This window comes from Panthera onca, chromosome A2 (genome assembly GCF_046562875.1).
Source record: "Panthera onca isolate mPanOnc1 chromosome A2, mPanOnc1 haplotype 2, whole genome shotgun sequence".
In the NCBI taxonomy this organism is placed as follows: domain Eukaryota; kingdom Metazoa; phylum Chordata; class Mammalia; order Carnivora; family Felidae; genus Panthera; species Panthera onca.
The window spans coordinates 44,971,820-44,996,624 of NC_138340.1; the positions used below are offsets into that span (position 1 = coordinate 44,971,820).

A 24,805-nucleotide genomic window follows, 5' to 3' on the forward strand; every position below is an offset into this window, starting at 1 on the left:
AAGTCAGTCAAAATGGCCTTTTAGATTTTGGCTGAATTATTAATTTTTACGTCAGATGTCCATAGAAACTAGGGGCAGAAAAGAGAAAATTAGAAGCCCACTGGGCCAGCATAGCAGGTTTTTGCTTTTGTCCAAAAAGCAAAATAAAGAAGAGGTGACCATAACAGAAACATGTTAGTCCCCTGTAGGTGAATGATTTTTATTTTTCTAAAGCTCATAAATATTGAGACATTCAGTACTTTGCTTGACAGGTTACTTGTCAAGTTACTGTAAGAATAAATTACCTTATCCAGAATCCGGACCAGGGCTCTAAACCTTTCAGAGACAACACTGAAAAAGCCAGGCGTGAGATAATGGGAAGAGTGAAGGCTCTGGTCAACTAGAGACCATGCATCTCATCTAAAAGGGGCAAGTGATGGGTACTACCAGGCATCCAAGTGGGTGTTCTTAGGATCAGTGAGGCATTCAGACTGACCTGATCACCATGGAGCACACTTGGCACACGGCAGGTCAGGACAGAATGCACCCCTAAAGAGCAGAGCCAGGTTCTTCCCTTCAGTGGGAGTCCAGGAGTCGTACAAACAGCAATTCAGGGACTGATTTTTGTCCCTGCAGTCATATTTTAAGAACAAAGAATGTAGCCAAGCATGGAGCCTTCTGACTTAGAAGGTTGACGTCTTAAGTAGGAGCAAAGATCTCGTGTAGCTTCCAAAGTCCCCATGAGGAGCAAGTCTGTGATGAGAGTCACCACATTCAGGGAAATCCAACACACTGACTGCCAATCCTGGATTATTTTTACTGTAGCACTGTTGCCTGGTCACCTGGATGACATTTTACCTTTATCAGATTTTCAGGATGACAAAGCCAGAAAGTTAACCTAAGACAAGTTTTTTACAGAAAAGATAGAGTTTTAACATTCTACCTGCTGTTGTCATGTGGGAGTGTGAGATCAGATCTTCACTTTTCTTTTCTTTTTCTTTTACTCCTTCTCATCCTTTCCCTTCCTCCTTCTCTACCTCATCTCCTTCTCATCCTTCTTCTTTTGGAAAAGCTAGATATTTAAAAAAAATTTTAAGTTTATTTATTTATTTTTCAAGAGAGATAGAGACAGCATGAGTGCAGGAGGGGCAGAGAGAGAGAGAGAGAGAGAGAGAGAGAGAGAGAGAGGGAAGAGAGAATCCCAAGCAGGCTCCTTACTGCCAGTACAGACCCTTACTTGGAGTTTGAACCCACAAAACCGTGAGAGCATGACCTGAGCCGAAACCAAGAGTTGGATGCTTAACCAACTGAGCCAAGCAGGCATCCCATGGAAAAACTACATTTTTTAAATACTAAGTCTCCCAATTTTTTTTAAAAAAAATTAATGTTTATATATTTTTGAGAGAGACACACAGAGAGAGAGAGAGAGAGAAAGAGAGCGAGCTGTGGAAAGACAGAGATAGAGGGAGACACAGAATCTGAAGCAGGCTCCAGGCTCCAAGTTGTCAGCATAGAGCCCAGTGCAGGGCTTGAACCCATGAGCTGTGAGATCATGACCAGAACCAAAGTCGGACTTTTAACCGACTGAGCCACCCAGGCACCCAAGTCTCCCAATTTTTAAATGAGAATACTAGAGTAAGAGTACTAGACCAGAAGACAGAAGACCTGGGTCCCAGGTTTCTGGCAATTAGCTGTGTGATCTACATCTGTAGAGTAAAAGAGTAAAAGCCTTGCATAAGGTCGGTGAAAAGCTGTTTCTATGATGCTGTTACTATCTTCTAATTGGTAAAGAGGTGATACTTCCTGTTCATATGTTCAGGACCAGGAAGCCCAGTCCTCTTACCTCACCTTTTGTATTCTCCTTTATCATGTGAAACCAAAGAGTGAGAATAAAACACTCAGAGGTGTTTTAAGCCTAAATGCCCATTGTTGGACAAGATTTCCCAAAAAAATACTAAGAAGAGTGATGCTAACTCTTATGGAATTTGGACCAACCTATCTGCTTTTCTTTGCATTGCCCAGAAAAAATGGCTCAAAAAAAGTTATATCTGGGTAGATTTTGGATTTTAGTCCAGCTGTTTCGAGCACTGATATGTTAATACAGTGCAGAGATTATCATCTCTGCTACAATCCTAGTTGAAATTGCTTCATATTACGACCTTGTTATATCCTGCATTCTTTGAAGTATGCTTATGTTGCCAACTGTTATCATCACCAAGAAAATGTACTGTGGTGGAGAATTCCTGTACAAGTGAAAGAGAATAAGAATTAGTTTTATTTTTATTTTTATTTTTATTTTTCTGCTACAATTTCATCAGTCTTATGGGGACCAAGTCAGGGATTCCATCTGTAACCAGCGATGAATAAAGGAATTTATCAATTCCCAAACGGGCTGCAACATCAAATCTGCATTTGGCCAATAGCCTAAGGATTTGGTTATTTGCTCAAACCTTTTTGAAGAAATCTTTTCATTTTTTGTGGGTCAGAGGCTCTTTGTTACATGGGAAAGGTATATCCACGAGGAACAGAAGGGAATAGGTTGAAAGCACAGTTATTAGAAATGTTCTCATTCGTGATAACACAGGCATTTGTAGGAATTTCATTTTCATCCATTGACCACAATATTAAACATTTCACCAAGGAAATGTTCCACAGGAGATTTACTCTTAGGAATAGGATCTAATCTTTTATATCACAGTAAGAAGCTGATCAAAGGCATTGAAAGCTAGCTATTAAAGGATTAACTAGGTCACATTGAAATATAAGATGTAAAAACAGAAGAACCTTTTCTATTCGGTTGAAGCTTATAAAAAAAATATAGAAACCAACCCCCCTCCCCATTTTTTTCAAGAACACGTTAGTTAAGAGAATATATTGAGACTTCATTCAACATTTAAAATTTTCTCCGTGAGACTTGTTGAAGCCATCTTGAGGATTACGTTCTTTGACATAAGGACAGTGGAAAGTCATTAGGTTTTAGGTAATTGTGTTTATAGTTTGAAAATATAACTCTCCTGAAGAGTGTGGGAAATGGCTTGCAGTAGGGTATGAGTGTGTAAAGAGAAACCAAGAGCATGGAAGTTGTAATAATCCAACTAGGAGATGTTGGTGTTTCTGTCTCACGTAGTGGCTGTGGCAATGGATACTTTTCTGCTTCCTCCCCTAACACAAATACAGAATCTCTCTGGGCCTGTAAGGTCAACCTCACCCATTTGTGCACTGAATTCTGTCCCCTCTCACCCTCTCAAAGACTGCTCTAGCCATTGTTTTTCTCCTTTTCCCTGCATTCAATAAATTCTCTTTCCCTGCTACATCCCTTCTATCTGCATTCAAACATGCAACAATACCTTCCGTCCTAAATAAATCAGCAAGTCCCTTGACCCCCACTACCCCCTTTCTATGCTCTCCTTTACTGCAAAACTGCACAAAAGAGTTATCTCTGCATCTTCTGTTTCAGTGACTCCTGCACATAGTGCATCAGGACTTTTCCCCAGAATTGTACTTAAATAGTCTCATCAGTGATCTCCTATGGTACTACTGCCAGTGGTAAATTCTCAGTTGTCTCTCTATTCAGCCAGTCAGCAGCATTTGGATATAGTTGATCACTCTCAACTTGAAATACTCTCTTCCCTTGACCTTGGGCTACAACTCTCTTGGTACCCCTGTACTTCACTAGTTTCCCATTTCAGTCTCCTTAACTGGCTTCTTCTTACTTTCCTGTCATCTTCCCATCTTCTTTAAGTGAATTATAAGAGCCCTCAAGTTCAGGACCCAGACTTTGTATATAGGGAGTATATATACATACTCCCTAATGATGTCATATAGCTCATGGCTTTAAAAACCACTTTTATACTTATGTTTCCCAAATGTCTATCTTCACTATCCCTCCCTCCTAAATCCAAGCAAGACTCGTGTATCCATTGTCTGATCATCACCTTGCTTGGTTGCCTAATAGTCATCTCAAAGATAACATGACCAAACTTGAGCTTTGATCTTTCTAAATCTGATCTTGCTAGAGTTTTTCCAGTTATAGGAAAGGGCCGCCCCGTTTATCCATTGGCTCAAGACTGAAATTTAGGACATAACCCTTAATTTATTTCCTTTTCTTATACTACCATCTAATTTGTTAGCAAATCCTTTGCATTGTACCTTCAAAGTATACCCTGTGTCTAACAACTTCTCCCCACTTCCACCACTAACACCCTCATTCACACTCCCAACACATCTACTTTGAATTTCGTAACAGCCTCCTAGCCGTTCTCCCTACTTCTATTTCTACCCCACTCCATATGATAAAAGACAGAATGATACTTTTGAGATGTAAGTCAGTTCATGCTTCTTCCTTGCTTAAAACTCTCCAAAGGCTTTTACATCTGATTCAGGGGGAAAAAAAACCCTAAAACTCCCCTCTTGGCTAATAGCCTCCATATAGCTGATCCCTGGAATGTCTTAATCATCATCCCCCTTCTCATTGTCTTGCACTCATACGCTCTGTCTCAGAGACACTAAACATATACCTGCCTGCAGTGGAGTCTTTGTGATTGCTGTTCCCTTGTCTTTAACTTCTCATTTCCCAGATACCTGTATGGCTTGTATCCTTTAATGTAAGAACTGTGGTCATTTTCACTCCTTCTCTGATATTTTTAAAAGTACCATCTCTCTTATTGCTTCTTGTTCTTCATCATGTTCGGTACCATGTGATTATGCTCCTTTGCAAGAACTCTATGTATTTACAGATTTGGGGGATTTAGTGGTTGTATTTTAAAACACTTTATATTAAAACCACCATAGATTTATTATCCAGTGGAATTTGAAAGTAGAATAAATGTGTAATATAAACTCCTGGCTTGTAATAAACTGCTGTGGGATCTGTCTCCTGGCTCTTAAGAATGTGTGTTCTATCCTACTTTTCAGGTAGGGATACATCAGTGGAAAGTTGAAATGCACTATTTTATTTGGACTGGACAATCATCTATATCATGTAATTGAGAGATACCTAGAAAACAATCTTCTCCATATTTCTTTGTCATTGGTCTGCCATCACACCTGTTAAGTCCCAGCATCACTATCAGTCTTCCCTAATGGAACTAACAAGTTAGAAGTCAGCCTAAAATGCTTCTATAAGAAGACTTTGCAGAGACTTTAACTATAATTACATGGTCTAATAAGCCAGAGTCTGTTTACAGGGCAATAAAACAAAATATGTCATCTTTTAAAACACTGTAAAGGCTCTCTCAACCCACCACCCCTCTCCCCCCTCTTAGCTAACTTTCTGGATAAATAGATTCTCTCCATTCCTTCTTTAATGCACAATGCCTATTGACTGTGGCAAACTGTAGGTTCATGGCTTGGTAGGCTACACTAAAGTAAACCTATACCCTTCTGTTCCTCCCTTTTAAGTTGTATACTTGCCGAGAGTCAGTTTTTTTTTCCCTAAACCTATTTATGTTAAATTGTACTTATATAGTTTAAATATTACATAAATTAATGAAAGGTAATGAAAAGGAAAGAACTGTCACTTCTACAAAAACAACTTGGAATCCTTTGAGGAAGACTTAATAAAGGCAAGTCAATGAAAAATAAAGATGCTGTGGGCAAGATAATTATAAAAATTTAGGGGAGGGGATCATTAAACTCTAGTAGGATTCTATTCTCTTGTAATTTCACCAGTCTTTTTTTTTAACAAAACCAAGTCTCAGGCATGATGAGTGTAGTTTAGGTAAAAATGATAACATCAGCCCTAGTTAACAGTCAACTTAAAAAAAAAAAGATAACACTCAAGGAAAAAAAAAAAAAGGAGGTGCCTGGGTGGCTTAGTCAGTTAAGCATTGGACTCTGGATTTCGGCTCAGGCCATGATCGCGTAGTCGTGAGCCCCCGCTGTCAGTGCAGAGTCTGCTTGGGATTCTATGTCTCCCTCTCTCTCTGCCATTCCCTCATGTGTGTGCGGGCATGTTTGTGTGGTCTCTCATGCTCTCTGTCTCAAAATAAATAAATAAACATTTTTAAAAGATAAAAAATGAGAAGGCAAAGGGGTATATGGTTCCTATATCAAAAGATTGACAAGGGTGCCTGGGTGGAAGTTTGGTTAAGCATCAGACTCTTGATCTCACCTCAGGTCATGATCTCACAGTTGGTGAGTTCGAGCCCCACACCTGGCTCTCCCTCTCTCTGCCCTTCCCTCCCTCCCTTCCTCTCTCTCTCCCTCTCTCTCTCTCTCCCTCCCTCCCTCCCTCCCTCAAAAAAATAAATAAACTTTAAAAAATATTTACAAATAATACATTTGATTTTCTAAATAAAAATTTATTAATGAATAATAAATACATAAATAATACCTAATAATAAACTTAATTGCATAAGATAGTTAAGGTGTAAATATGGCATTTTTTTTTGTGGTTTCCCACTTTTACTCTTTAAATTAACCAACTAATTCTAGGTTCCAAGAGTGTAGGTCAAGAGAATTTTTATATTATTTGTAAACACCTTTCAAAAATAGGGATTACATTCCCCTATAGACATGTTAAGAATACTGAAGGAGGTGAAATATTCAGAACAATCCTTTGAGAAAAGTAAATTACTAGTCCCATTTTATACGTGATGCTTAGAGTAAATGACTTAGAGCTGACCTGTTAGGAACTAAGGTCTGCCTTACTCAGGGTTCCTACTGAGTTCTTAGGGTTGAATGCCTCTTCACACCTCTCCTACACTTTCCATTTACATCTTTTACAATGTAGATTTTTCAAAATAAACACCAACTAAAGACTGCTGAGATAATCATGTATTTTAATTAAGGGCTTCCGAATCCTTATGACATGATGATAATAGAAATGCCATGTTTATATATCCAGTAACCAGATCTCATATTTTAGGAGGTTTTAAGAGCATGTAGGACAGTCCCTTGATTTGGGAAATGCTGTTTATTAAATTCACCTCTTGGAGATTTTACAACTTAAGGATTTGGAGAAGTCCTGTAGTGAAGAAATGTACCCAACTTTTTTCAACCTGTAATCTCCCCAACATATTTGTCCACATAGTTTAACATATGGCATATAATGCCTCTTTAAATTCAATTAAACCAGTATTTCATGCATATGTGTTTTAAATGTTGCTTTGTAGAATGGGTGCTCATGTTTTGGTTTTGTTTTGTTTTGTTTTTTTCTTATGATCAGTTGTGTTTTTACAGACTCTCAACTTGTTGACCATAGTTCTCTGGTCTGAGTCTTTTTATTACATCCTTGTTCTCATTTCTTAATTAAGTCAGAAGGGAAAAGGCAAATGTTTCAAGAGATAGACTTGGCAGTTTCTTCTGATAGCTGAACGTTGGCACCCATCACCTTAGAAGTCACTAAGGGCCACATGCAATTCTCCACAAGCAGAGATCTACTAAAAACTAAGATCACCCCTTGTTCAACAGGTCTTGGTTAAGAAACTTATGGAGAGCCAAAAAAAAAAAAAGAAAGAAAGAAAGAAAAATTCAAACTCCTGCCACAAGCTGAAAAAGTACATCTAAGGTCAGGCGTCATAAAAGAGGGTCAGCTAATCAGTGTTCACCTAGCAGTTTGTGATCTGAAGGGTAACAGGAATGCTAAAATTACATGTATCTTGTCCCTTATACCTAACATTAGTATGTCTGTGTTTGTGAAGCTGGCTGAAAATAATTCTGTGCCACATGCCCTCCTTTGCAGAATAACCAAGCCATTTGCTGTTTACCGTCATTTGTGTCTGTCCTGTGCAAACGCATAGTGTGCTAGCACCTGGCCACCTAGTAAATAACAGATGAACATTGGCTGTCTATACTCAGAGCTTTTATTGAGAGGGACCTTCATTCATTCCACTCTTACTTTCTGTCCTGAATCATCATCCATCAGAGGAGATCAACTACAGAGATACTCCTAGAAAATACCTATCTGCCTGATTCCGCCTCCCCATACTCTTGCAAAACTGACTTGACTACTAGAACAACTCAAGAGTTGAGGTGACTTGCCCAAGTTCACACCTCTGACAACTGGTAGATGCAGCATTATAACTAAAATTTTAGCCTAACCTTTTAGATGATATGTTTTTAGTTAGAATCAACCTAGGTAGACATCTGAGAAAGATGAATTAAAGCAAAGAAACCAAGAATGCATTAGAGCAGTCCTGTGTTAGCAGAACTAGCCAGGGACAAGGGGGGTAATTTTTGCTTCAAATAGAATTAAAAAGGTAGAATTGGAGAACAAGTTTTCAGAAGTCATCATACAATTGGCCATTGGATACTTGTTGAGATTATATAACATTCTTCAATATTATGTCAATTGTCTAATTGTTTTGTAATCAACATCCTTTTTGTCATAAGTTTCAAAACCCAATTCAAATGAGCTTGAACAAAAATGAGAACATATTGGCATAAAATTCCCATTAGATGCAGCTAGATTTTAGTTCTCGAGTGATAGTTTTAGGAATCTGGCTATGCATGTTTTGGCTTTACTTTGCTTGAGCTGGCTCTCATTGTATGGTAACCCCAGCAAAAAGAGAGTGACTCATTCCCAGTGATTTTAGCACAAGCTTCAAAATTGACTTTCATGTGCCAGCTTGAGTCATGTGTCCATCCCTAAACTAATTATGGTGACTGGAGGTTATGGGGTGGTGCCGGATAGAAAATTCTGATTGGGTAGACATAGAACATGTGTGCATTCCTGGAGCCAGAATGAAGAGAAGCCCAACTCATATAATAGCATCTACTGAGAGTGGGAGAGAAATGGTTCCTAATGAAAAGTCGGGGATGAGTTGACCAGGTGGGAAAAACTAAGCACCAAAAACGATCAGCGTCCAGTCGTTGTCTTATATGTATCAAGGTATGTTTGCAGTCCAGGATCCCCAAAGAGTTATTTCAGGATAGAAGAAATAAATACCATGAACCATAAGATTTACTGTCCTGGAAACATAAGCAGGATTCAGGAAACCTGATTCCCCTAAAACTATATCCCTACTTTATATATCCTGTTCTGTAGTGCTTAGAATTCCTGGTATATAATAGGCACACAGAAATATTTGTTGAATGAGTGATTAAAAACTAGACATAATGGATACAGTGTTTCAGTTTGGGGTGATGAAAAGTTCTGGAGATAATGAGTAATAGTTGCACAACAATTTGGATGTACTAATACCACTGAACTGTACACATTAAAGTGGTAAATTTTATGTGTATCTTGCCACAGTATAATTTTTTAAAAGAGAGAAAAAGCCTACGCATTGAGAAAGACAAAATTTTGAGGGCTTCTTTGGGCCTCTTGTTTTCCATTTAAGCCTGCCCTAGTCAGTCACTGGACCTCAGGGGTTAGGCAGTGACCGGTGTGAACAGAAGCGGTTTCCACAAAGTGAGGCACAGATATTAGCTGTCCCCTACTTCATTCAAGAAGAGCAAGGGGCACAAAATGATTTAGGTTCATGGAAATCCGGAAGATTTGCTTTAGGAATGCATGTATGAAAAAGGTTCACTCGCTTTTAAAACTGTATTTTCTCCAAGGGCCAGGCAAGTAATAGTATAAATGATTAAGATACTGTAGGCAAGGTAGAGATCCACATGATCCCTTCAAACAGGCCAGCCACTGCTCATCTTTGGCCACTTATTGCCTTGAGGAGAAATGAGGTCAGTATTGTGTGGCCTTGTAGTTTTCCCTGAGGAGACTTAAATGTGAAATTCTCTGTGAAATCTTTCAATTTTTGAATGTTGGCAATCATTGAAAAACACTTTAAGATAGTAAGCATGGGAAACAGAACAAAACTATTACACAGATCTGGCTCATCGTCCCCCACCTTGAAATAAATGTTGTAAATGTTCCCATCTTTCAATTTATTTTCATTTTCTTCTGAAGCTCAAACTATTGTTCACTTTGCTACAAAACACAGTAATGACCCCGTGCATTTAGTGTATTTTACAGTATAGGGTGACTTGTGTGGTTAGAACAAATATAATCATTCCAGTTTTACTCTTTTTTTTTTATTTTTTATGTTTATTTTTAAGAGAAAGAGAGAGAGCAGGGAAGGACTGAGAGAGGGAGACAGAGGATCCAAAGCTGGCTCTGTACTGATAGCAGAGAGCTTGATGCACGGCTCGAACCATGAACCATGAGATCATGACCTGAGCCAAAGTCAGATGCTTAATCAACTGAGCCACCCAGGCGACCCCAGTTTTACTTTTGAAACCACTGAGGCTTTAAGTAGAGTTACTTTAAATTTGCACCCAGATTATGTCATGAAACTTCAGGTCATTTCTTTCTTTCAAAACTCCCCACCAGCTTCTGCTATATCATTTATCAAGATCAATTATTTTTCCCTTTCATCAGAGAAAGCTGAGTTTCTCAATTCCCCACAACTCCTTTGTTACTCAGATGGGAGAAAAAAAAATCGTTACCTATGTGAAACTATAGAAGAAGATTTGTGTATTTAGATCTAATAAATTCAATAACCAGGGAATTTAAATCATATAATATTTCCCATCTTTCCAAAGATAGATAGACTTTTTTTTTCCTGAGGGAACTTTTAACTTAAGAATGTGTTTAAATCCCCCTGGCATGACGGAATAATCATTAATGTTTACAGTTGCTATAGCAACTAGAAATGCTGGTGATTGAGTAGGAAAAGAGCCTGAGAGAGGAAGATAAGCTGTGTCAGTTATTGAACATCTGTCAAACATTTAGCCAATTTAAAGTGACAGGCAAAATGCTCAAAATTGAAGGTGGGTGAAATGTATTTTTCCTAACATTCACTTAAGAACATCAGTTTTGTATTGTTTTGCCACTATTACAGAGGGGTAATTAACTTTTATTTTCATCCATGTAAAAGAGGTGTTTTCAATGAGTAAGATATGTTTGCATGTGTAATTTTTTGTGCTCTAATAGTGTTAATCCAAATCTACTGGATGTTGCTTTACAGTGTCTCAGCTCTTTTGCATACATTATTTAATTTAGTCTCATGGTAATGCACACATTTGGTAAGTAATATCCATTTTATAGAATTTTGCATTTTATGGGAACAGAGAGGTGAAAAAGTGTGTTTCAGAACGTATGCTTCTTCATTCAGGACTCTCCTCTCCTCATCCTAGCCACTACTCATTTATGCAGAGGCATCACCCTACATATTTGTCACATGTGTGTCCACTACCCGCTCTTGTATCATGGCAGGCAGATCAATTATGGCTCCTTTTTCCTTGAGTACCACTGCATCCTCAAAACCCTAACGTAGCATTCTGGAGAGCCAATACCAATTAGGCAGAGCTCCCCAGTCAAGTTAAAATCTATTTGCAATCCCTGCCCAGTAATGATTTCTCACCTTTGCTTGGTGTTTTCTTGTTTACAAATCGTTTTCATGTATATGGTTTTATTTGGTCATCAAGCCTCTGAGGTGAGGGTTATCCCTTCTTTACATGTGAGAAAATTGAAGCTTAGAGAGATTAAGTGATTTGGCCAAGATCACAAAATGAGGTGCAGGACATCTCCCTACTGCCTTTCAACTACACTATATGAGAAAAGAGCAGAAGGTGTAAGAACTAAGGTCATGGATTCCAAATCCTGCCCTAATCACATGCTAATTACAAACCAAACCACACCAAACCAAGAAAGGTTAATGCCTCCCGAGGTACTTCTCCCTGCTCCTGAAAGGAGAGTAGTAGACAGATTTTCTCTGGGATACTTTCCTGCTATCAATCTGTAATACATGAGTTCTAAATATAACTTTACTGCTAAGTTTCCCAATTACAGCATTTGTTTATTATCTACCATATGTTTATCATTGCCCCCCCCCCAACTTCTAGAAAGTGAGAGAACAAATTAGTTTTAAGTTACTATTTTGCTACTTCACCTTATTAGCATGAATATACTAGTGCTACACAAATGGTCAGAAGATTTAATTTTTCTGGGTTAGTTTTGCTTAATGCCAAGTTTTAAACATTCTCTGTGTTGCTCACTTTTCCTTTCCTGGAAAATAGATATTACATCCTAGAAATGAATCAAATGAATACTATAAAATGAAAATAATTTCAAAAAATGAGTACGACACTAAGATAAGATGTCATTGTAGCTTTATTAATCATAAACCCTGATCTGGTCTGTTAACATAAGTGGATGATTTAGAATGGATCTTTACCATGAAGTTGAATGGATATGTAGATGATCAGACAATTGTTTTCACAATCTTTGCTTTAGCAGTAATACCAATAAACATTAACATTTATTGAGTACTTGTATTTGCTATACACTGTGCTAATTGTAATTAAGCACTTTGCTTATTACAACATTCCCTTTGATCTTTTCAGCCACCTATAAAGTGTATTATTATCCTCACTTTTCAGATGAGGAAATTGAGTCTTAGATAAGCTAAGTCACTTTCTGGGCCTTATAGAAGGGGCAAAGTTTCAGGACCAGAGAAATATGTCTAACTCCAAATACTAGAGTACATATTTGACTGGTTATAGAAAATACTCTTAAAATACCTTAGGTGAGGATATTTAATTTAAACACACACACACACAGACTTAGACATCAGATAGAGAACTGTGATGATCAGATGTTATTTTCCTCTGAAAGTTTTTCTTGAAGCTGCCCCCCCCCCCACCACCGTCTTTGCCGCATTGACATAGAAGTGATACAAGAGTCATTGGTAACAGTCCACTATTTCTTTTTTTTTTTTAAATCCATTATTCATTTTATTTTGACACACACACACACACAGCGCACAGGGAAGGGGCAGAGAGAGAGAAAGAGATAGAATCCCAAGCAGGCTCTGCACCGTCAGAGCAGATCCCTACACAGGGCTCCATCTCACAGATCATGAGATCATGACCTGAGCTGAAATCAGGAGTCAGAGGCTTAAGCAACTGAGCCACCCAGGCACCCCAAGAATCCACTATTTCTAAGAGCTGGTAATTTAAAGAACAGTTTTCTTTTAATTTTTAAGTTAATTTATTTTGAGAGAGAGAGAGAGAGAGAGCACAAGTAGGGGAGGGGAAGAGGGAGAGAGAGAAAGAGAAAGAGTCCCAAGCAGGCTTTGCACCATCAGCACGGAGCCCAATGTGGGCTCAAATCCACAAACTGTAGGATCATGACCTGAGCCAAAACCAAGAGTCAGATGCTCAACCAACTGAGCCACCCAAGTGCCCTGATTTAAACAACAGTTTTAAATGGTAGTGGGTGGTGGGATATTAGTATACAATGATTTTTCAAAGGACATTCTGAGGGGACGTATGAATGATGGTAAGAAAAGGACACTACTAAATGGAAGAGGGGAGGTAAGCTAAGCCTCTAAGTAGGAAAAGAAATGACAAGGGTTTTTATTGGTTAAGACATTTAATCTAGAGGACAGAAACTCAGTGTCCACTAGGGAATTTTTTTTAATGAACAGATTTACTGATTTTTTTTTAAAGCAGCTTTCGTGAAAGACAAAAATGTTGCCTCAAAATTGATTTTCTCAAGTAACTCAGATACCACCTGCACTCGCTTGCTTTGCCTATCAGCTCTCAGTCTTAGCTTCATCCCCTCAAATCAACTTGTCTCTAGCACATTAAACATGGGCCTGAGGCACTTTGCTCACAGCCCCTACATCTCAAAACCTGAAGGAGAAAAAAGGCCCCCTTTTGCAGGGATTGCATTTTAGAAGATTCTGATTGGCTGGCTTTTGTCATATGAGTCTTCCTGAACCAATTACTGTGCCTTAGGGGATGAGGTAATATCATTGGTCTACCTCAAGACTCATGCCCATTCCTACGGCCAGCCTTTGAGGAATGATGATTGGTTATCATGAGAACCAAAGGAAGAAGTATTGCCAAGAAGAGTAACTTACCTTTTATGGCAAACCAAATAGTAAAGAAAAACTCAAGGATGATTAATCATTCATCTGGTTCTGTCCACCACATCTCAAGGCAGAATTTGACTATTATGGTCATTGAATATCTTTTATGTTTATAAAGGTACAAGTAAAAGTAAATTCTTCTCTTTGGGAAGGACAGGTCTATTTTTAATAGAACACCAGGCCAAATGCATTTGTTATTGGTCTTACTTCAGCATTGGCAAAATGCAGACAAGAGATGGCAAAAAGCATCTCTGATTACAATGAAGACTAGTATTTGCTTGGCAAATTTGATTAAGGGTTAATTTAGAATCAAAATTTAAATGTCAGTTGTTTGAATTTCAGACCACATCTTTAATTGAGGAGGAGGAGGGTGTAGAATTGTTTAATAATCTGATGAAAAGGCTGTATATCAGTGACTTGTGTGGGAGTTGGTGACATTGCTTGAAAACTTGTTCTGTTACTCATATAACTGCTTGAATCCTTTTAAAAATGTAAATAATTATAGTTTAACTGACATTTTCTACCATTTACTCAAAATTGTTAATCATTCCTAAGAATGCCTTTCAGTTCCCACATTGAATATTTTTTCCTTTCTCCCCAGAAATTGCTAAGCTTCAGGTAATAAGACAGATTTTGATTATGTTGTGACAAACAGCACATATTCTAATAATGATGATGTGTGCAGCCTTTTCTTAGAAAATATCTTTAAATGTTGATATACAAGTGACCTGTATATCCTGATATTTCAAGATTTAACTGGTCAGCTAGCTAGTTCCCTGATATTCTGAGCATCTCTTGAGTGCCATACAGGATTAGGTACTGTGGCATTCAAAAGGAAACAAGATGGTGGTGAACCCTGAAATAACCCCCACTGTAGTTATTTCAGCAAAAGGCCTGGCAACATCAGTCATGATAACCTCTGTGCCCACCTTGTTACTGGCTCAGTTAAGCTGAAAGGTGCCATTGCAATGGCTTCCAGCATAGGAAAAGAAATCTTTGCCTAGGTGTCAGCTTTAATCCTAAATCTAAATCCACTGGTTTTCTTGGTAGTCTTAGAATAGATCACTTGTTTTCCTATGTCTCACTTTCCCTGTCCCTCCAATGGAACCAATCTTTATTCTGCTTATTTCCTCTACTTATTAGTAGAGGCAACAAATGAGATTATGGATACTCAAGTGTTTTGAAGTGTAAAGAATTAAACCAGTTGTAATTCTGCTCATGTACTTATAAGACGTAGCCTTACTTATGGGGCGCCTGGGTGGCTCAGTCACTTGAGCGTCCAACTTTAGCTCGGGTCATGGTTTCACAGTTCGTGGGTTTGAGCCCCGCATTGGGTTCTGTGCTGACAGGTCGGAGCCTGGAGCCTGCTTCTGATTCTGTGTCTCCCTCTCTCTTCTCTCTGCCCCTCCCCTGCTCATGCTGTCTCTCTCTGTCTCTCAAAAACAAATAAATGTAAAAAAAACAGAAATTAAAGAAAAAGACGTAGCCTTACTTAAAAATAGATTTGAAAACCTGGCTCACCAAATCCAAGTTTCCTTCCTTCTATGTGGTAATATCTTAGTCCAGGGATCAGTGCCCCCTTTGAGTAACTGCGGTTCTGGCCAGGCCACCCAGGTGTCATCTGGTTACCTGAGTTTTATTGGCACATGTCATTTAGCCTGTTGTGTTGTATGGGCTAACCATCTCTGCATGCCTACCTCTCTCCTTTTACCGAGTCTTTTTTCCCTTAAGTATTTGGAAGACTATGAATTAGTCATCTTTTCTTACTGCCATTTTGTAAACTCAGTAAAACTGCATGTCAGAGAGTCAGAGATAAAAGGAAAGTTTTTTTAGAGAAAGGGCTTAGCCATTCTGATTTGAAAAATGTACATTCTGATATTATAGATTTTCTGTCCTTCTCTGATTTCAGTGATTCTACTTTGCATTCAGTGGTCTAATGGAAGTATTGTATACTCTTCTTTATAGGTAACTTGTTTCTTACTAATGCTTTTGGCCTAGAGTTTAGTAATGAATTGGTGCTCTAGGAAACTTGGGACATTTGGAATTCCAATTCAATTCAACTAATATTCACTAGTTGATTGCAGAATGGGAGGGACGAAAGTGAAGCATATGTTCCCCTGCCATATGTATTCTTGTCCACAAGTAATTCTTGAATCTGGTAGCTGGAGAAGAGACAAGTAATTGAATAATTCTAATATAGGGAAAACAAAAGTTTAATATGTGAAATAATGTGTAGTTGCCGCGAAGCAAAAGAGAAACACATGTTGATTTGGTTGATGAGCAGAGACCACATATATTTTTCCAGGAGGGAAGATGGCTCTTTGTAAAATGTAGCCGTTGAGATAAGCAGAAGGCAGAAGGGCATCCTGAGAGAGAGTGACCAAGCCTAGGCAGGGAGATTGAAAAACATAGAGCACATCAGGGGATCAGTGACTGTTTTTCCACTTTACCTTAAGCAACTCTACTTAGCAGGACAAACATTTCTTAAAATATAGTTTTGTTGGTAAGAGCAAATCACAGAAAAAGCTAAAAAAACAGAGGTCTCCACTTACAGCCGAGACAGGTAGGCATAGCCTTCCCATAGTGCCTTATCTTTGTATTTAAAGGTGATTTCAGAGAAAATAGATATGTATTATATGACAAAGTAATCAGAGTAATCAACCTCTCTGTTCTTTTGCAGAGCCTAGTTTGACGAGTACTCCCCCAGAATATGGACTTACATGGAGAGAGGAGTAGGAAACTAAGACTAGATAATTTGAAGTCCTGCTTTGGAAGGACTTGACAACTATGTTGATGTATTTTACTTGATCCAGGTTGCAGTGGAGATCACAGAGGACTTGTGTGGGAAGGAGGAATGGGATCCAAAACTGCTCTTTAGACAAATTAATCTGGCAGTGGTGTGTGGGTTGGCCTGGAAAGTTGGCAAAATGGCAGGATGCCAATGACAGGTAATGGTGAGATGGGCATAGAAGCAAGAAATCCTGTGGAATTCTAATCTACAGGATTTGGATACTGACTGGATATACCTTCCCCAGCAATACCTCCCCCAACATTTCTAGAGACAATCAGAGATCTGGCAGAAGGTCTTGTAGGAAAGGGACATAAGTTTTAAGCTGAAAGAGGTATATCTCACTTTTTTTCAGCCCAATTCTCACCTGAGGAAAAGTGGCTTTCTCTCTAGAATGGGACATTGAACTTTGATAGGTATCTTTTTAACCAGCATGCAGTTTTCACATTGTCTCAAGTATTTTATATTTTACTTTGGCTGTCAAAGATATCTATGCTTTAAGGATTAAAACTTACCAGATGAGCTTTGGATGTTGTATTTGAGTTCTTCATAAAATACGACAGTACCTTTGATTTCTTTAAATGCCAAATTTTTAAGAAGTAACTGAAAGAAACACCCTTTAATCCCAATGAACAGTATTTTTTTTCTGCCTCTCATACTCCATTCAAACTATCACAGAGAGATAGCCTTACAGGTTTGACTACGTGAAGAGGGCTGGACCACCACTCATCACAATCGTACAAAGCTCTAATGTTTGTTCTGTGTGGTTTTGGTGTCATCTCTACCTTCCTTCCATCCAAATACTCCGATTAGCTTGTGCTTACTCTACAGTACCATTTTCATGCTAGCAAGAGCATGCAACTAAGTGTCAATTCCATTTCTTTGCGTTTCCTCTCTGTATTTCAAAACAGGTCACACACTCAATTGCCAACTGAGCAATATGGGCCTGTGTAAGAAGTAGGGATTGGTAAAGGCTTTGGCACAATGGAGACCCCCAGCCCTCTCCTAAATGGGCAGCTGCTACTCAGCTCTGCCAGTTGTTTCCCTCATGGAATGAGAGACTAGCGTGTTTCTCTCTTTTAATGCACTGTTTCTCCCGGTGTGATCTCCAGACCACAAGCAGCAGCACCTGGGAACTTGTTTCAAATGCACATTCTTAGTCTCCATCCCTGACCTTCTGAATCAGAAACCGGGTGTGGAACTCTGCATTCTGTATGGTAACAAGGCCCTTCTGGTGATTCTGAGCTCACTCAAGTTAGAGAACCATTAGTGGAGTGGATGCTGTGTTGCACTTCCCTGATTTCTCTTGAGGACTGATAACTGAGAGCTGTGTTTGAGTTTCAAGAAAATCCCAATATCTAGATGTTCATGTGATTTTTACTCTTTTTAAAGCCTGTGAAACCGTAAAAGACACGCATGCTTATGCAAGCTAAATCCATTCTGTATGCCGTCACTTTGCAGCCTCTACTCAAGAGTCTGAATGTGCTAACTTTGAAAAGAATGCTGTTCTGTTGAAAAAAATATATGGATTCTTTCCTTAGTGTATGAAAGTTTGCTGACACCAGACCTAGACGATATTTCCCAAACTTTTTTTACTGATATTTTTCTGAGAGCAAAAGAGCATCAGCATGTACCCCTGGGAATCTGGGAACATATCCTGAAGCAGTGAACCACAAGCACATGGTTTTGTTGAAGCCTTGCCTTATACATTTATGATTTGTATGGGTTTTATATCTATTCCATCATATACTTATATTTGGCTTATGCTCAAGACAATGTGTTAAATTGCCCTCAAGTTAAATTCTTTAACTTTTGCCTACAAAATTTTAAAGAAAGTCTACACTCCAGAAAAGTGTCTAATTCACCCAGTAAGACAGAGGCAAGAAAACAAGAAGTAACCCATAAAAGGGAGGAGATTGTAAACTATACACAAGAGCAACATTTACAGGCTATGTACTTGACTCGAAGATGTCCCTTTTTCCATCTTATTTCCCGTACCTCCACTCTCACATCTGAGTGACCAAAGCACATGTACCAAATAATCATTGAGCAAAAAGTCAGGAGGCTTATTTTTAGAAGTGCCTGCCCCCAGTTTGCATGAGATTTGGCACTAGGCCTTTTCTAACCCCTGCCTCACACGGTCACCATTTCATTTCTCCTAAATCACTTTTACAAAGATGGTGAAGAATTTTGACCTTAGGTACCAGCACCAATTGATTGGAAGCAACTGCCTAAAGCACTGTATGGAGAATGATTGTGAATTTGTGTGTGGCATAGTCAGTCACTGTGTCAGCCATGGGTGGAGGAGTTAGCAGCTAGTGGTCCAGGTGACAGATACATGTCACCCCTGCTCTATTCAGCACCAGTTACTATTGAAAAACAATTTCTAAATTCTGGGAGGTCCTGCTTGATGCTGGAGACTTGTCTAAACCAAGTTCTCTGAGTCACAAAGCATCCATGTTAGGGGTCCTTTCAGCCACAGGCATGATTTCAGGAACCTACATAGTATAGTGCCACGGCCAGCATTGTAATCATTCAAAGCCCATTAGTCTATGTCGTAATTAATAGAGGTATAATATCTGTCCTCTTGTGGCCCTTCAGATTTCAGCTTCTCTTAGACACCTCTCTTCTTCTGTTTCATGAAATGCTGTTGACTGTATGACAGCCAAATATGACTTTATATTGATCTTTTAGGGTGTTAGTATAATTAGAGGTTTTATCCAGAGGCATCTTCTCTGAGAAGCCAGAAGTCTGTCAGCCACTCCCTCTTGGGAGATCTCACAAATCTTTCATATGACAACACACTCTTCTCTTAGGCTTTCCCACCACCTATTTCTGATGTAAAATCACTAGTGCTGTTTAGTGCTTGACTTTTCTGGTACAATTCTTATTTTTTCTGGAATTACTTAGATTACTCCCAATTTATAACATCTCTCTTTTCCTAAGTTCGTAGAAAGACAAAATACTTATCAATCCATTTATAAGCAAAAAAAACAAAAAAGCAAAACAAAACCAAAAAACACACAAAAACACATTCATTCTTAAAAGCTGATATCAACATGTTTAATGTTCAATTTCGCTCTTAGTTCAGGCAGGGAAACTGTTCTTTTTATTATTTCTATTTTTCAGATGAGACAACTAAGAAGTGGAAATTACTTTCTAGCTGATAAGCCCTGAAGCCAAGACTCAATCCATATATTTTGACAACAAATCCAGGGATCTTGGAACTGGGTTATGCTCTCTCCCTTCTTGCCCAGGAAAACTACTAACAGGTTCCAATCCCTGTCTTCAGTTCCATTGCTTAGCTGAGCTCAATGATTTTGCGAGTTGGTGTTTGCTAAATATTTGGCCAAGAAGTAAACCAGTGAATATATTCATATAACCCATTGTATCTATAGAATCACTTAAGATACATTTTTCACATCTACCTGCTTAGAATATCTCAGTTTAAATTCAACTTCACAACCCTGTACAAAAAGTAGAATTAAGTATTGATAAAACTATCTAAAAATAAGGAGACTCTCATACTGTTTAAATAATTTATTAAAGTGAAAGTGGTTACAACATAAGGACTAGAATCCAGATATCCTGAGTTAATTCTACTATCTTTTTTCTACACAACACAGCTTAATTGAGATAAATGTAGTATACTGTACTGTGTGTGTGTGTGTGTGTGTGTGTGTGTGTGTTTATAAAAGTTCTAGTTCTGTGGGTGCCTGGCTGGCTCAGTCAGTAGAGCGTGCAACTCTTGAACTTGGGTTGTGAGTTCAAGACCTACATTGGATATAGAGATTACTTAATTTTTTAAAATTTAAATAAAAAGTTCAAATGTTCTGATTTTATCAATAACTACCTGTGTGATTCTTATCAAGCTACAGGGTATCTTTGGATCCCACTTTTGTCATTTGTCAAATTAAGATTTAGGGTTTGATGTTATACATATAGAGTTGTGGAATTTTAATGCTGAAAGATACTTAGAGACCATCTAGTTGTACTCCCTCATTTACAGATAAGTAAATTTACAGATAAGGAAAACTGATCTTTTCTAGCTCTAAAATAAATTCAGAGAGGACCATATGGGTTCCTAACAGAATCAACTCTTGTGAATACTGTGACTACCCACTTACCAAATGTGTGGTTGTGATCCACGCATGTAGCTTCTCTAGATTTAAGTTTCCTGCTCTGTGAAATTCAAGGGGTCATGCTAAGTTTTCTTTCACATTTAAAACTTTGAGGATTAAGAAAGGAATCTTTGAAAACTGACATTTGTGCTACCCCTGGGACAGGACTCAGAATGTCATGAAGCATAACGTAGGTCTAGAAAGAAATTAGCATCAGGAACACGTTAAGAGCATCCATCCAAAGGACTCTGATCACAGGGTGAATTTGCTCAATGAATACTTAAATTTGAAAATTGCTTGATTGATGTCTTACTTGAAAACTAATAACCCAACATTCTTTGCTGTTGGCCCAAAAATATGGAAAAACGAACCAAGTAAGAGAATGAAATGTTGTTGTTCATTGCCTATAGATTTGGAGGCTACAAGCCAAAAAACCATCACTAGGTCCTTCTTCCCTAATGGATATCACATTATAACTAGTCTCAGCATTTTTCAATTGAGCATCAGAAGCTTCACAATCTATTAAACATTGTATTCCAAGTATCTGTTTACTGAGTTGTTACAAATTGCCAATGGGACAGGAACTGTCAGTCATTTCCAGAGCAATTAGTGTGTGAAAACTTATCAAAAGAAATCTGTCAAGTTTGAATAAGTATAAATACTGCATAGAAGTCCCTAAGGAAATCAAACTGAGTGGGATACATTTTTCCTCATTGCAGTACATTAGAATTTATTTTGTTTTATTTACTTGGCTCTGTTTTTTAGCATGTTGATAGCATGTCATTTAACCCAATGGATTAATGTTTTGCTCTGATAAAAATAGACTTTGCTTTTTAGAGGAGAACTAGAGTGTCTCCTTGAGTGATACAGTAGTGGCTCCTTCCTTTCAAATTTGGAGAGCTCTTGTTTGCTTCCTGGAGGGAGCACTGGAATGGGAGTAGAGCTAAAAGGACTCTTAGATACAGGTCTTCTTCGACTTAGGATGGGGTTACATCCCAATAAACCCATTGTAAGTAGCAATGCATTCACTTAGCCTAGCCTCCCATAAACTCTGAGAACCATCTGTAGTCTCCTTTGCCACTTTTTGACTCTGTGACCTTACCCTTTCTAGGCTTAAGATTTTTCATGTCTTTAAAACAAAGAAATAGAACAGGTGATCCACTGGGTAATTTTTAGCTTTACTGCACATTTTACCTGCACTGATGCCTGCATTATCATTGTATTATACTTCTTATGCTCTTTCCCCCCGTCCTGGAAAATAAAAATATACTGTTTACAAGAAGTGATATTTGCTGTAAAGAAAAAAGAATTAATATCTTAGAGATGTCCCCCTTTCAGGAGGCTCAGCATGATCTCACCAGTGCACCAACCAAGATTTTTTGAATGACATTTGTACTTTAGGACTCAACAGTATTTACAAAGGTCACATGTTCAACTGATGTTAGTTATGATCTCTAACACCATCCATTTGAGACCATTTTTGGCAACTGCGGTATATTCCTTTTTCTACACCATGGAAAATGGCCATAGTGTTATATTATTATTATATTTTGGGAAGGTTATTATAATTTTAAATCAACATTTTGTTATTTTCTGTTGTTTAAACTCATTTAATGATCCTCCCAACACTGAAGTGATAGAGTTAATAATCTTCATGTTATACTTAACGTTTGTTGAATTGAAGTCATTACTATTTGTTCAGGGTTTCCCAACCTAGGTTTTGTGATCTATTAATAGATGTTTTAGAAAAATGGTATATATGTAGAGGGGACGAGGAGATTTTATGATCAGAAGAAGAGATTTTATTATCATTTTATACAGTAAGTTGGTATGCTTAAACTCATGCTCTAAGGAATTTGAGGAATCTTGGCATATTAAAAATCCTTTGCAAGTCTTGAAAGGATAAATTTGAAAATCTATTAAAATTTATTTAATCTAGGTCTTCTCAAAGCCATTTGATCATGTAACCCATCTAAATTTAGGAAAGGTGGGAGGGAGAGAACTTCTGTAAACAAGAAATTAACATTCCAAGGACCACAGTTCAGGAAATGCTGCAGTATATGCTTAAGGTTGTTTGTATCTTCTCCTAAAGTACTAAGTCACGTATGTCACAAAAACAGTGAAGCCAGAATAATTAGCTTATTTTTAAATAGCCAAACAGCATGTTAATTGGGTATTTTTTTTTGTTTTTACTTTTAAAATGGCTAACTTTTAATGATTTAGATGTGCTTATGATTCATAGTGCTTTCACATAAAAGAATCCTCACTACATACCTGCATCACATTTGTTATTATCCCTACTTGATAGGTTAAAAGTTGAAAGTGAGTATGTTTAAGTGTCATTCCTTATGTAATACAGGTTTAAATTTTGGTCTTTTTTTTTAACTCTAATTAGAAAAATGACAAATTAGATGTTCTTCTTTCTTTCTTTCTTTCCTTTTCTTTTTTTTTTTTTTTTCTGATATCCATGGTCCATACAACTTTCTAATTGCCTTGTCCCACAGAATTCAGCGAGGTTGCTATCACTGGCCACTAGCAACAATCTTGAGAAATGTCTTTAGAAAAAGAAAATACAGTTTTGTATATTTGATTACAGCTTTCCTTGGAGGTGTGGGTTGATTAATGTTGTGCTGGTAAATTACTTTCTAACTTCTACCTTGTGATTTTGGAGATGCTAATTTATACTTAAATCTCTCATGTAGCTAATTAGGGCATAGACAGTGTTCTCCTCATTGTTCATATGAGAACATTGATATGCTCAGAGATCTCTTGGTTTGCCCAAAACTCACACACAAATTGAGTGATCAGTACATAGTGCTGTGCTGTTTGCTCTGCTGTTTGTTAAAATCTCCTGTTTTTCATGGGTAAACAGCCATACCAATTGAACTTCCCCATGATCTCTTATAGGGGCTTTCCTCCCCCAGATTTTAGTTTCTTCAGGAAGTGACTAGCTTGCTGGGAAGCACTTGCTTATTTATACTGAGTATCCTCTTGACATCAGCATGGGGTTACTTATAATTACAGGCACATGCGTAAATAAAATGATTAACTATTCTCATATAAACATAATTATATCTCTCTAAAATAATACAGGAGGAAACGTTATAATCCAGGGATAAAGGGAAAGCAATCTGCATGACCCCTCCTTTGTATGTAAACAGTGGATTATTAAGGCAGAATATGTTTCCTGTTGCACATTTGGTTATTGAGGTCAATCACGCTTGGGACTCATCTAAGTATTAAAAAACAAAAATGCCTTTATAGCAATTAGTGTTCTCTTTACAAAGCTGAAGCCTTTCTCCCATTTTCCAAGGACACTGCATACCTTTAAACTTCTGCCTAGAATTCTATTAAAGAAAGATATATAAGAATTCAGCCAGCTGGTTCTGAAACCAGAATCTTCTTTTGCATCTAGTTTTCCCCCTCCCCTACCAATGTAGTTTTTAAAGATAAAGTGGGGGCACATTAATCATTGCCAGTGCCTCGTATATCACTTCTCCAGCTTTGGACACATCTGGAGATCACACTTTAAAGAGAGGAACCATGGAATGCCTCGAGCTGAAGACATTTGATTTCCTTGGAGCACAGTGGTTCACTGCAGCAATTCATGCCAGCTCACTGTCAGTGAGGGTTCTTCTCAGAAATTGAAAGCATGGGATCACATATTCATTCGCAAAACATTTACCTAATTCTTAAGAAAAATTAGAACTTTGTAACAGATGTTTTCACGTCTGGCTGCCCATTACACAAATCCCACTGGCATTCTGGGATGAATAAGCATTGGCAAAAAAAAAAACGTTGCTCTTGGACTGCTGTTTCATACGCAGTCCCTTATAAATATAATAAATTTTTCAGCCAATATTTTTAGGTACACATTTACATTTGGGACCAGCCCTCCGGCCAGTCAGCATGTGTTTAGCAAGTATTTGCTGCAATATTAAACAACCGTCTCACTCAAATAATGGAAAAATAGTTCAACTATGCAAGAAAAGAGTAGGAATGTGTGTTGATAGTAAGAAGTTTTGGGAGAAGACTAAACTGAGACCCAGAAATTATTCTGTACCTTCATAGGGCCAAGAGTTTGGATTTAGTTA

General features: G+C 38.0%; 1 protein-coding gene across 5 annotated transcripts in view; it reads left to right on the plus strand.

Annotated features, from left to right (window-relative positions):
• CNTN4 (contactin 4) overlaps positions 1-24,805 on the plus strand; it is an 898,074-nt gene that overhangs the window by 691,320 nt on the left and 181,949 nt on the right. The gene's annotated exons all lie outside the window — the stretch shown is intronic.